Source organism: Hipposideros armiger, unplaced genomic scaffold, assembly GCF_001890085.2.
Source record: "Hipposideros armiger isolate ML-2016 unplaced genomic scaffold, ASM189008v1 scaffold_503, whole genome shotgun sequence".
Taxonomy (NCBI): domain Eukaryota; kingdom Metazoa; phylum Chordata; class Mammalia; order Chiroptera; family Hipposideridae; genus Hipposideros; species Hipposideros armiger.
The window spans coordinates 106,199-117,670 of NW_017731853.1; positions in this window are offsets into that span (position 1 = coordinate 106,199).

Genomic DNA, 11,472 nt, shown 5'->3' on the forward strand with positions numbered 1-11,472 from the left:
GCTGTGTGAAAAAGTTAGACGACCTGAACTTTTTGCCAACAATTCATGGCTCTTGCATCACAACAATGCACCAGCTCACACAGCACTGTCTGTGAGGGAGTTTTTAGCCAGTAAACAAATAACGGTATTGGAACACCCTCCCTACTCACCTGATCTGGCCACCAATGACTTCTTTCTTTACCCGAAGATAAAGGAAATATTGAAGACATTTGTATGACATTCAGGACATCAAGGGTAATATGACGACAGCTCTGATGGCCATTCCAGAAAAGGAGTTCCAAAATTGCTTTGAAGGGTGGAGTAGGCACTGGCGTCAGTGCATAGCTTCCCAAGGGGAGTACTTCAAAAGTGACCAAAGTGATATTCAGCACTGAGGTATATAGCACTTTTTCTAGCGTGAGTTCGCAAACTTAATTGTCTGGCCTCGTATGTTGGAACTTTGAATTAACTTCTAGGTGGCTATCTCAGTGACTATCTAAAAGAGAATAGCCAAGCACCACACTACCCCACGAGCCTCTGCTACTTGCTTACACAGGAACTTTCCAGACTGTTGCCCACCACCCATCCAAAGGAGCAAACACTTCTTTCTTACAGACTCTGCACCTATGTCAGAATTGCCTCACTTCAGCTTTTCCCATCTCCCTTATCTGTAGCCAACGTAAATTCTTTCAGAACAACTTACATTTTTCTTAGTCCTACTTGATGTATGAAAAAAGGCCCGTCAACTTCAGGGCAGTGCACATGTTGCCTTCTCCACCTAACCATGCTGCTCGTGGTTTAGGCTTCACGCCCCAGGACCTGGTCTTTTTCTTGCTAACAATGATCCAGTAAACCCTTTCTTTTAAAAAGGTTTTCAGCCATGGAAGTTAAGTACTTTTGTTTTATAGAAAAACCACACAGGCCTTCACACCACTGTCCTCCTGTGGCTGTCTCCACGTGCCGGAAAGGCCCAGCCGATCTGGAAGACGCGATTTCTGCTGCCTTCACTGCCCTCTCAGGGTTCTGGATCCCCTGTTCCCTCTCACAACGCCTCGTACCCTGCACTGTAAATACAATAAGATGTTCTGAGGGGGGGTGGGGGTGGGGGGGAGAGAGACCACATTCATATAACTTTTATTACAGTGTATTGTTATAATTGTTTAATTTTATTATTATTGTTATGAATCTCTTATGCCTAATTTATAAATTAAACTTGATCATAGGTGTGTATGTATGTGTAAGAAAAAACATAGTATATGTGGAGTTTGGTGCTGTGGTTTCAGGCATCCAGTGGGGGTGTCTTGGGATGTACCCTCCACAAAGAGGGGGGATTGGGGCCTGGGTTACTCAAGGGTAACAATCAATTTTTCCTTTTTAAGCTACCAACACTCTCTGTTCATAACCTCACTATCAAGTTTTGAGAGGCAGAGCAGCTAAAAACTACTCACAGCAAATGGCCACTGATGAGTCAGAAACCCTTAAAAGCTATAATCAGGGGCCTACGGGATGTGCTGAGTTCTATGGCTAGGCAAACAGGAGTCACCTCCAAGAAGGATCACAGTTACTGCCATCAGGCGGAAGCTGTGCGACCCCCCCACCTCCACCCCCACTCCCCTAGCACCTGGCTCCTCATTAATTTACCTGTGACATGTTGCTACACTTAATTGCATTTGACAATTAGTAACATTTCAACACCTCTTTTAATGGAACAATTAAGAGAGTGCTTGTCTCCGTTGCAAGAAAATATATGAGCTGATTTTTCAGAGGAAAGACAAAACGTAAAGCTCCAGTGGTAATTCAGCTATAGACAGCTTTGAGGTAAGCCCTTTCCCTTTCACGTTTTGCAAGAATTATGTGCCAGCACACCTTTTCGTGTTTATTTGTTTGTTGCTTGGTTTCCCTGAATGAGCATTTCTCCACCAGACAGCTCCAGGCTGTTCACGCGGCCACGTCGTATTAATTACAAGGAAGAATGGATGCTAAGCAGTTGCTGTTACTCGTTTCTCACTCGTGTTGTTGCATTGATTGCTTGGGAAAGCAGATGCCCCAAAGGCAGTTCTTCCTACAATCAGTAAGGGCTCCAGGAAATGCTGAGAACAGTCCTTGAGACTTTGTCCTGGTTTTCTGTCCCCTCCTTATAATAGACCAGTGGGGAGATGTGGCCTCTAGGGGTCCCTGAAAAAATTTAAGTGACTGCTTTTTCTATTATCCAGCCCCTCCACACACACACATTAGTTTAAAAAAAAATTATGCTGCTCTGTTTATTACAAATCCTACCTTATAACAATAGTTCACAAATCTTTGGATTCACAAATGCCACAGTATTGCCACTGCAGGCAAGACTGCCCGGACTGTGTGCTTGAAGACTCCTCTATTAGAGCTGTGAGGGACGCATAAATATGTCATTTGTAAAGGGCTGGTGCATTTCATTTTCCAAAACAATCATTTGGCAGAGCTGGTGGCCTAGATTATTGAAGTGGTGTCTGCATTAGAAAAAGTCTGACGAATATGACCGACACCATCGTTGAGGCTTCTGCCATCTCCCAGTGTCCACCAAACTCGGCAGATTCCATCTTCACAGCCACTGCCATCCTGGTTCTGGATGAACTGGATACCTGCTACCCCTGACCGTGATTGCTACTCTCCCACTACCTGGTCGTATGCTCTTCCTGCGGTCTGCAATGCCGTCCCTCTCTGCTTGTCCAAAACCCGCCATTCCTCAAGATACAGCTCACATACACATCTTCATGAAGCTTCCTCTGAACCCCTCCCCTGTTCTCTCATGCCCCTCACCGCACTTGGATACATCTCATATCACTCATTATCTATGGCTGTGTCTTATGGGCAGTTGGACCATCTGATCATGCCTGAGTAGACTGTAAACTCCTCTGAGTCCAGGAATCACATATTATTCTTCTCTAAATAATTCATAAACTCTAGTACAGCGCATGCTTATTTAAAATATCAATAATAATTACAACTGTCAGGGATACTTCACTAAGAGTTTGTCAAATCAAATCGTACTGAATTTTCAGATATTGAGTCTGAATTTTAGAAAATACGTTGGTTTGATCGACAGTTGCCTTTTTTATCTCACCCTATCCGCCAAAATAGTGCCTGTATAGATGAAAGGGCAACGAAAGCATTTCTGCCCCTCCAGTTGTGATTTTAATGCCCCTCAATCAACTTAGGTTGGTGCGTCATACACTCCAGAGAAGCCGGGGATTTGTAACCCAAGCCCTGTCACAATGTCCCCCAAGGGAGAGATGCAATCAGAAGAGCAATAATGACTTTCTGTGAGCTGGGATGAACAACCTCATGTCTTGGGTCACCAGGGCAACCATCTTCCGAGATCCACCACGATTTATCACAATCCTTTTTCTCCCTTTCCACACTGATACTATTCCCTCTTCCCTGGCCCCCCACACAGCAGCATGTAGCCAAGGGGCCCCAACTGGACTATCTGAGGATCTAAACAGAACGTTCACAGGCCCGATCACTCTCCTGGGTCAGGAGGAAACGGGGACACTGGTTCCAAAAGATGGACTTAGTCTCCTCTTGCACCAACTATCCTCAACACTCACACCTCTCCAACACACACACACACACACACACACACACTCATGCATGCACACACACTCATGCATGCATACACACACACACACACACATACACACACACACATACACGCACGCACAGCTAACTGCACACGCTATGCCACATCTTGCTAACTGCGTTACCCTTGCTGGTTATTATTAAGGTCTTGCTTTCAGGACAGAGAGAAAACCAACCACATAATGATCAAGGAGACAAATGGAGCGTGTCACCGCAGCGACTGCGCAATGATAATGAGTTACATAAATCAAAAGTTCGGTAATTTACCTATCAGATTGAGCAGTGAATAGGGATTTTAAGCTACTGTGATTGTTTTGTGATAGATTTTTTTTAATAACTCTTGTACATAGATGTTCTGGAAACTAGAGATTTTTTCCCTAAAGAGAGGCAGCATAAAGCTGTGCAAAGAACACGGCATGATGTGTCCAAAGACCCTTGAGTTCATTTTAGCTCTGCCATCTTGGGGAAGGAACCAGCTCCCTTCTCTGGCCTTCGGATCCTTCTGTCAGACAGAAGGGTCTTTGCGCTCCTTAAGGGTCCCTCTCGGATAACAGAGGTTCTCTGTTATCCCTACTCCTCAGACAAAATGCAGCAGGGCTCCTCTTGCCTTCCGCTTTGCAGAGAGAACTGAGCAGCCGTTTCAGTGAAAGCCAGGCCAGCCCTTCACCAACTAGAGAAACGGGCGTTTTTCCTCACTCTGTATTCGCTGCTTCACTCCCCAGACCTGACTCTAAAACAAGGGATGGTATCACCCTCTTCCTCTTTCTACACCGGCTGAAATGCCTCATCCACGCATGTAACTGGATGGTGGCATCAACGGTAATTTCCCTCAAGCTAGACTACGGACTGTTTGCAATGTTAAACCATTTTGTTTTGTTGGTAATTTGTGGGTTAACACTTAGGAACTGTAGGAAATAGATTATCTGTTGGACCTACGGGGTTAATAATTCATTTTATTCCGATTTTCTAATGGAACAACTTCAGGAAGTGGGATGTCCTTTGAGTCAGGCCCAGAGTCAAGATGCAGAAAAATCCCATCAAGATTGTTAGATTCAGAAAGGACCTGGGTGTGGGGTTCCTTCGAGGGACGGCTAGGAGTGTGTGTGTACATGTGTGTCTGCATATGTGTGTATGTGTATATGTGTATGTATCTATGTGTGTATGGATCGCTGTGTGTATACATGTGCGCATACATGTGTATGTGTGTGCTTATATATGTACTTGTGTGTCTGCCTGTGTGTGTGCCTGTGAGTACATGTAAATGTGTGCATGTTTCTATGTGTGTATACGTATGTACACATGCATGTGTGTTTGTGTGTGTGTGTTGAGTCTCTGGATGAAGTGATGGTTACATTTATGACAAAAAGGGTGAAGATGTGAAAATCTTACCCCTTCCCCAAACCACTGGCCCCTGCCTCCCTCTCAAACAAGGATTCCTTCACTTTAACCACAGGGAGAACATAATCTCTGCATGGACGGCGACTCGCCAAGCATGAAGCAAGTTGGCGCTAGCAGCCTTAGAAATGAACAGATAAACAAACAAACGGAAGCCTGAACAGAGGGGATGGTTTATGAATAAAACAATGTTTTATTAAGTTGCTATTAAATTTCAATTGAACAGTGCTTGGCATACATAGGCACAGACATATTCCTGAAACTAATTGGTTTTCCACATCTGCCTTGCTTCCTAATTGGACTAATTACTGCACTGTAGGATCATGTTCATCGTACTACAGAAAGCAAGAAACCTTGATTTACAGTGAGAGGAGCAGCAATTAGAGGGAATTAATTCATAAAGAAACATCTAAATAAATCATATTATGAGAAGACAGCAATGTAATTATTGTGACTGGTGGGTCCCTGGTGGGAGAACATCAAACTTAAACCTCAAACCAAGCTGCTGAATTCTCCCCAGATCAGTGCAGCATCTCCGATTTCATCGGGCATGTACTGCCTATTCGTTAAGGCCTAATTGAGGTGCCGTGTCAGAAACAATATGGCCCAACACTTCTCCTCTCCAGAGGGCGGAGCAAAAGACATCAAGTCCTCACCATCTCGTGTTTGTCCTTTGTCAGAATTAAATATGAGCTCAGCCTGACGTGGGTAATGTGTTATGGCTACAGTTTCAAAATGGGAGCCTTTGCAAACTTAAGTGTCATTATGAATCTTCTCTTGACATCCAGTGGTATTTTGGGATTGTAGCTAAAAGAGCTTATTAGTAAGAATAACATGTTAAATGCTGATGTTTCAATAATTCATCTCTCCTCATTATGAAGTGACAGGCTAAGGTCCTGCTTGGCTCTCGTGGGTCTGGAAGCTCCGCAGTATTCACGTGTGGCGCCCTCCCTCTTCGCAGTGGAGAGTTTCTACATTTCCTTCTGCTGCTTTTGCTGTTTGTTTGTTTGTTTGTTTTCTTCTCACTGTCATTGAGAACCTGACAACACTTGTGAACAGCTTTCAGAGGAAATCCTTTGAGCCTCAGTTTCCCCATTCATTACATCTAGTTATTTTTTTTCTTTACTAAGATGCCACCAAGCACAATGCTCTAAAAAGGATTTTTCTAGTTCTTCACATCAAGGCACATGTAGGAAATGATGTTTTTACATGACGCTAGGCTACTCAGAAGGGGCCATTTGTGGTTCGAGGCCATTCAGGTTTCTGGGTCCAGGCTTTAGCCATCCCAGTGCCTACTTGTCCTGCTGCCTTGTCAGCTGAGGGGATCGAATACTTGGCACCCCTAGAATCCTTGGTGCTATGGACACCCATGGGGCAACTCTCCCATAGAAACTACACTCGCTATGTCAGAGGAGCGTCCTGTACTCTCACAGGCCTGGAGCCTGCCCATTCACAATACAGCAGGTAGCTCTGGGCTCACTGGCCACTAGGCCAGGCTTTGTCCATCTCTATCTGCTAGTCGAGAGGTAGGGACCACTCCAAGGAAAACAACCTCAGAAGTAACCATGCGCAGTGTACGGGCTCTGAGCTTCCCTCGGAAGAAAGGTTTATTCCATGCATATTAAATCAGGAGGTAGAGAGTTTAGCAAGGATCAGAACATGGTTTAGAAGCAATGTCATTGACTCCTGGGACTAGGAGAGACTAACTGTCAAAAACAAGTGTATTTAGAATCTTTAAAATCTGCATTTAAATCTACTTCTGTGATGTTGAAGCTTGAACACAACGTCTGCCCCTCAGTGTTCTCATCCTCACAATGGGCATGTTAACACCTGCCTCATGAGGCTGTTGTAAGGATTAAGTAATACAGTGTGTGAAAGGTAGTTAGCACCTTTCTATGCCTACACTAAGTCTCATAAAATAAAAGTTACTCTTGTTATTATTATCATTATTATTATCATTATTATTATTATCAGCATCCCCATCTAATTCTTCTTGCTGCTCTAATGGAACCTCACCAAATGGTCGATCATCTGAATTCCTCTGAGAATGGAAATCGACTTTCTTCTGAAGCAGCCCGTCCCATTTTTAAGCAGCCCCGACTCTCCTGGTTTCCACCTTCTGAAGGCACACTCTGTCATTTCAAAATGATTCATTTTGCCCAAACTGATACAGCAACATCATTCCCAGGGAGCTGAGGGAGCTTCCTGTTATGACTCGATCTTAGAAACGCTTCCACTGGGGGTTGTCTACAGAGGCTCACTTTGGGGATAATGAGTCAAACGCTGCTCCAACCAAATTCTTCAAATCTGAAGCATTATCTATTCTGATCTCACGAACATAATTCTACCTAGATTTATAGAAGCAATTACCAATAGGGAACGGTTTTGTTAAAAAAAAAAAAAAGCTGACTTCACTTCTATTTCCTCTCCAGGCACTTCCTTAAAATGCAGATCTGAAAGAACAAATTTCCTTGTGATATAGAAACTATTTTATGCTGCATTCCAAGACCCATTTGGATTCCATGAGATTGTGTAGGTCCCTAACTAATAACTATTAAAGTTGAATCAATGTGAACATGTCTACACGAAACGCGATGGCCTCAAATAAGTCAAGAAGCAGAGGATTTCAAGTAGAAGATTTGGATTTGTCTCTTTTAAATGAAAGGTTCCAGCAACACCAGCCAGCCTCACCAGGTTTTGAAGGAACTCTGGGGCAGGACGTCAGGACATGCACACATCTGGCCTTCTCTCTGTACCTTGTGGAGAAGTGGCCACAGTGCACCTGGATGGACCATGGGGTGGACCCCAGCAGAAACACCCGCCACCTCTATTTGCTCATTGTTTTGTGGGGTGAACATGGGAGCAGCTTTATATGAGACTATACACATTTGGGACTCAAACATCCAGTAGTCACAGCTTTGGTGCCAACTCTTAGAGGGATACTGAGAAACATGCGCCTAGTGCCTAGAGGACTTGGGGCCCCCAGGACCTGTAGGACGCTAAGTTTTGGCACAGCCCCTTGCTCTGTGGAAATAGGAGCCTTTGATCCCAGCTACCTCGGGACCAGGCAAATCAAGCTTCCAGTCTCATTCACTGGACAATCCCCTTTGTTTCTCTAGACTGCCAGCTTTACATCCTAACAGTTACGTGATTTTAGGAGAATAACTTAGGATCTCTGAGTCCTCACTGTCTCATTAGTAAAATGTGGCTGTCTGATACGCATGCTTATCCCACAAAATGGTGCTGTGTGAAGTAAATGAGATGCCGTGCACAAAAGGCACTAGTCAGCCATCATGATGGCTTGGGCTCTCAGGTTTAGGACAGCTCACTGGCGAACATCTTCCTTTTCAGGAAGAGGAGCCTGGGCAGTAACTAAACCCTCCCCTGTCTATTTTCCTTTGATGTTCTATAATCACATCACGTTAAGCTGTGTCAAATCACCTTCATATGATGGAGGAAAATTAACATAATATGTTGGAGGGCATGCTTGCTGCTTGATACATCATCAATTCCTCCACATAAAAGGAAAGCTTCACAGCCAATTACCTGCTTTTAACAAAAGTTTTATCCAAGATGAGCCAGAACAATGAGGGATCATTTCAAGCAAGAAATGGATCCACCCCAATTTGTGATGCTTATGCCATGGCAAGGAGGCCTTGCTATGTGTTCCCCAGCCAGAGTGGAGCGCGTGGGAAGATAATGTCACTCAAGAAAGATGCAATCCAAGGGGGGCACAGAGTTGTTCAACATGTTGCTCTCTCTCTCTCTCTCTCTCCCCCGCTCTTCCTCCATCCCTCTCTCCCTCCCTCCATCCCCTCACCTGTGGAATCAGTGACCATGATTTGAGGAAGCCCAGGAACATGCACAGGCTTTAGCCCTCAGCCCTAGTAAAGATCTCAGCCGACAACCAGCATCAACCACTACACATGGGAGGGGGCCGAGTATTCAGATGATTCCAGCTCCTAGCCTTCAATTTTTCTAGCTGAGACCCCAGACATTGTGGAGTAGAGAAAGGCCCTGTCAAAATTCCCTACCAATGGAATCCAGGGATATAACAAACTGGTTCTTTTATACCACTAAGTTTTAGGGTAATTTATTATGTATCCATAGTAACTGGAATATCATCTTAATAATAACAGGCTTAATAGCAGGGCTTTCTAGCTTTTTATATTCACTACTCATGAAATCCCCAATGGGGAACATCTCATTACCCTCCTAATTTTATAGAAAGGCAAAGTTCCTTGATTAAGAGACAGAGCTGGCAGGTGGTAGAGTTGGCACTGAAACCAAAATCTTGGTTTAATATCTATACCACCTTCACTGGGTTACAATGCATTCTGGTGAACATGAGATGGGCTCAATTAGATTTGTGATTGAGAGGTGATCTAGTGGCAGTGTCACATGCTATGTGCAGCAGTTCTGGGATCAAATTGCCTGAGTTCAATCCCCGGCTGTGCCTCCTATGAGCTGTATGACCTGGGCAAATAAAAAAAGATGTGCCCGAATTTTGTCATCAGTAAAGAATTCAGAACAATGTGTGGTACATCAGACATGCTCAGTAAATGTCGAACATGATTATGGATTGTACAAGATCAGACAATTAAGTTCACAAACTCATCCTAGAAAAAGTGCTACATGCCTCATAGCTGAATATCACTACAGCCACCTTCGAATTACTCTGCTTGGGAAGCTATGCACTGAGCCAGTGCCTAGTCCACCCTTCAAAGCAATTTTGGAACTCTTTCTGGAATGGTCATCAGAGCTGTCATCATATTGCCCTTGATGTCCTGAATGTCATCAAAATGTCTTCCTTTCAATATTTCCTTTCTCTTCAGGTAAAGAAAGAAGTCATTGGGGGCCAGATCACGTGAGTAGGGAGGGTGCTCCAACACAGTTATTTGTTTACTGGCTAAAAACTCCCTCACACACAGGGCCGTGTGAGCTGGTGCATTGTCGTGATGCAAGAGCCATGAACTGTTGGTGAAAAGTTCATGTTGTTTTTATCTAACTGTTTCTCGCAGACTTTTCAGCACTTTCAAATGGTAAACTTGGTTAACTGTTTATCCAGTTGGTACAAATTCATAATGAATAATCCCTCTGATATTAAAAAAGGTTAACAACATCGTTTTGACTCTTGATTTGGACTGGTGGAACTTTATTGGTTGTGAAGAATTGGCCGACTTCCATTGTGCTCTTTGACACTTTGTTTCAGGGTCATATTGGTACACCCATGTTTCATCACCAGTGATAACATGGCCCAAAACATCATCTTGCCTCTCCAAAAGGTCTTGGCAAACTTCGACTCTCCTTGGCATTTGTTCATCGGTGAGCTCCTTCAAGACCACTTTTGCACACACCTTTCTCATGCCAAGATTTTCAGTTAAGATTTTCCTGTTTTTCTATCAATGTTTACTTGGTCTGCTATGCTTGTCACAGTCAGCCGACAATTTTGATGCACAATTTGATGAATTTTTGCAACGTTTCGGCAGCTCTGCTCATTACTGGCCGCCCTGACCTCTCTTCATCAGTGACATGTTCTCTCCCCTCAGAAAAATGTTTAACCCATTTGTACACTGCCGTTTTCTTCATGGCATTATCCCCATAAACTTGGACTAACATGTCCCTGAGTTCACCTCCACTCTTGCCAAGTTTAATAAGAAATTTAATGTTTGTTCTTTGCTTGAATTCAAGCTCAGACATTCATGCAACAGCACACAAAAACACTCAACAACAATAATGAATGCCATTCAGCAAGACACCGCCACATGTCCACATGAACACAGCTGTGAGATACTGATATACCAAGGTTAGGAAACCTTACCGAGCTGTTTGTACAGTGTTGCCAATGTAAGCGCACAGTGGCAAGTTCACAAATGTGACTTTCAGACCTCATAGTTCCATGGATATAGAACAAGACAATAGAAGAACAGCAGAATTAGGGGGAGGAATATAGTGAGTTTGGTTCTGTGCATGCTGAATTTGAGGTACCAGCAGACTGTCCAAATGGTGAGGACTGTGGTTTAGATATATAGATACGGCAAATATTAAGGCATAGGGGTGATGCAATCACCAGAGTTGGAGAAAAGGGATAGAAAGCATCTCAGAGGATGAAGAACCAGCAAATATGCTGTATCAGTCACGATAAGCTGAAGTAACAAATGACCCCAAAAGCTTAGGAATTTAGAGCACCAAAGGTTTATTTCTCTCACACGTGTGTATTATGGACATTTATGGCTCTGTGCCATGTTCTCTAACTAGGACCCATGCAGGTGAGACAGCATGGCTGTTGGGGGTTGCAGAAGGTCAAGAGAACATTCATACACAGGCCCTGCTGCTAACATCCTATAGGGCAAAGCAAGTCACACGGTCGATCCTGCCATCAATGGGGTAGGGAGTCCAACTTCTCCATGAAGAAGCAATGATTATTTTTGAGCAATAGTATAGATAATGACATGCCATTCTAGAAAACAAGTCTTCTCACCC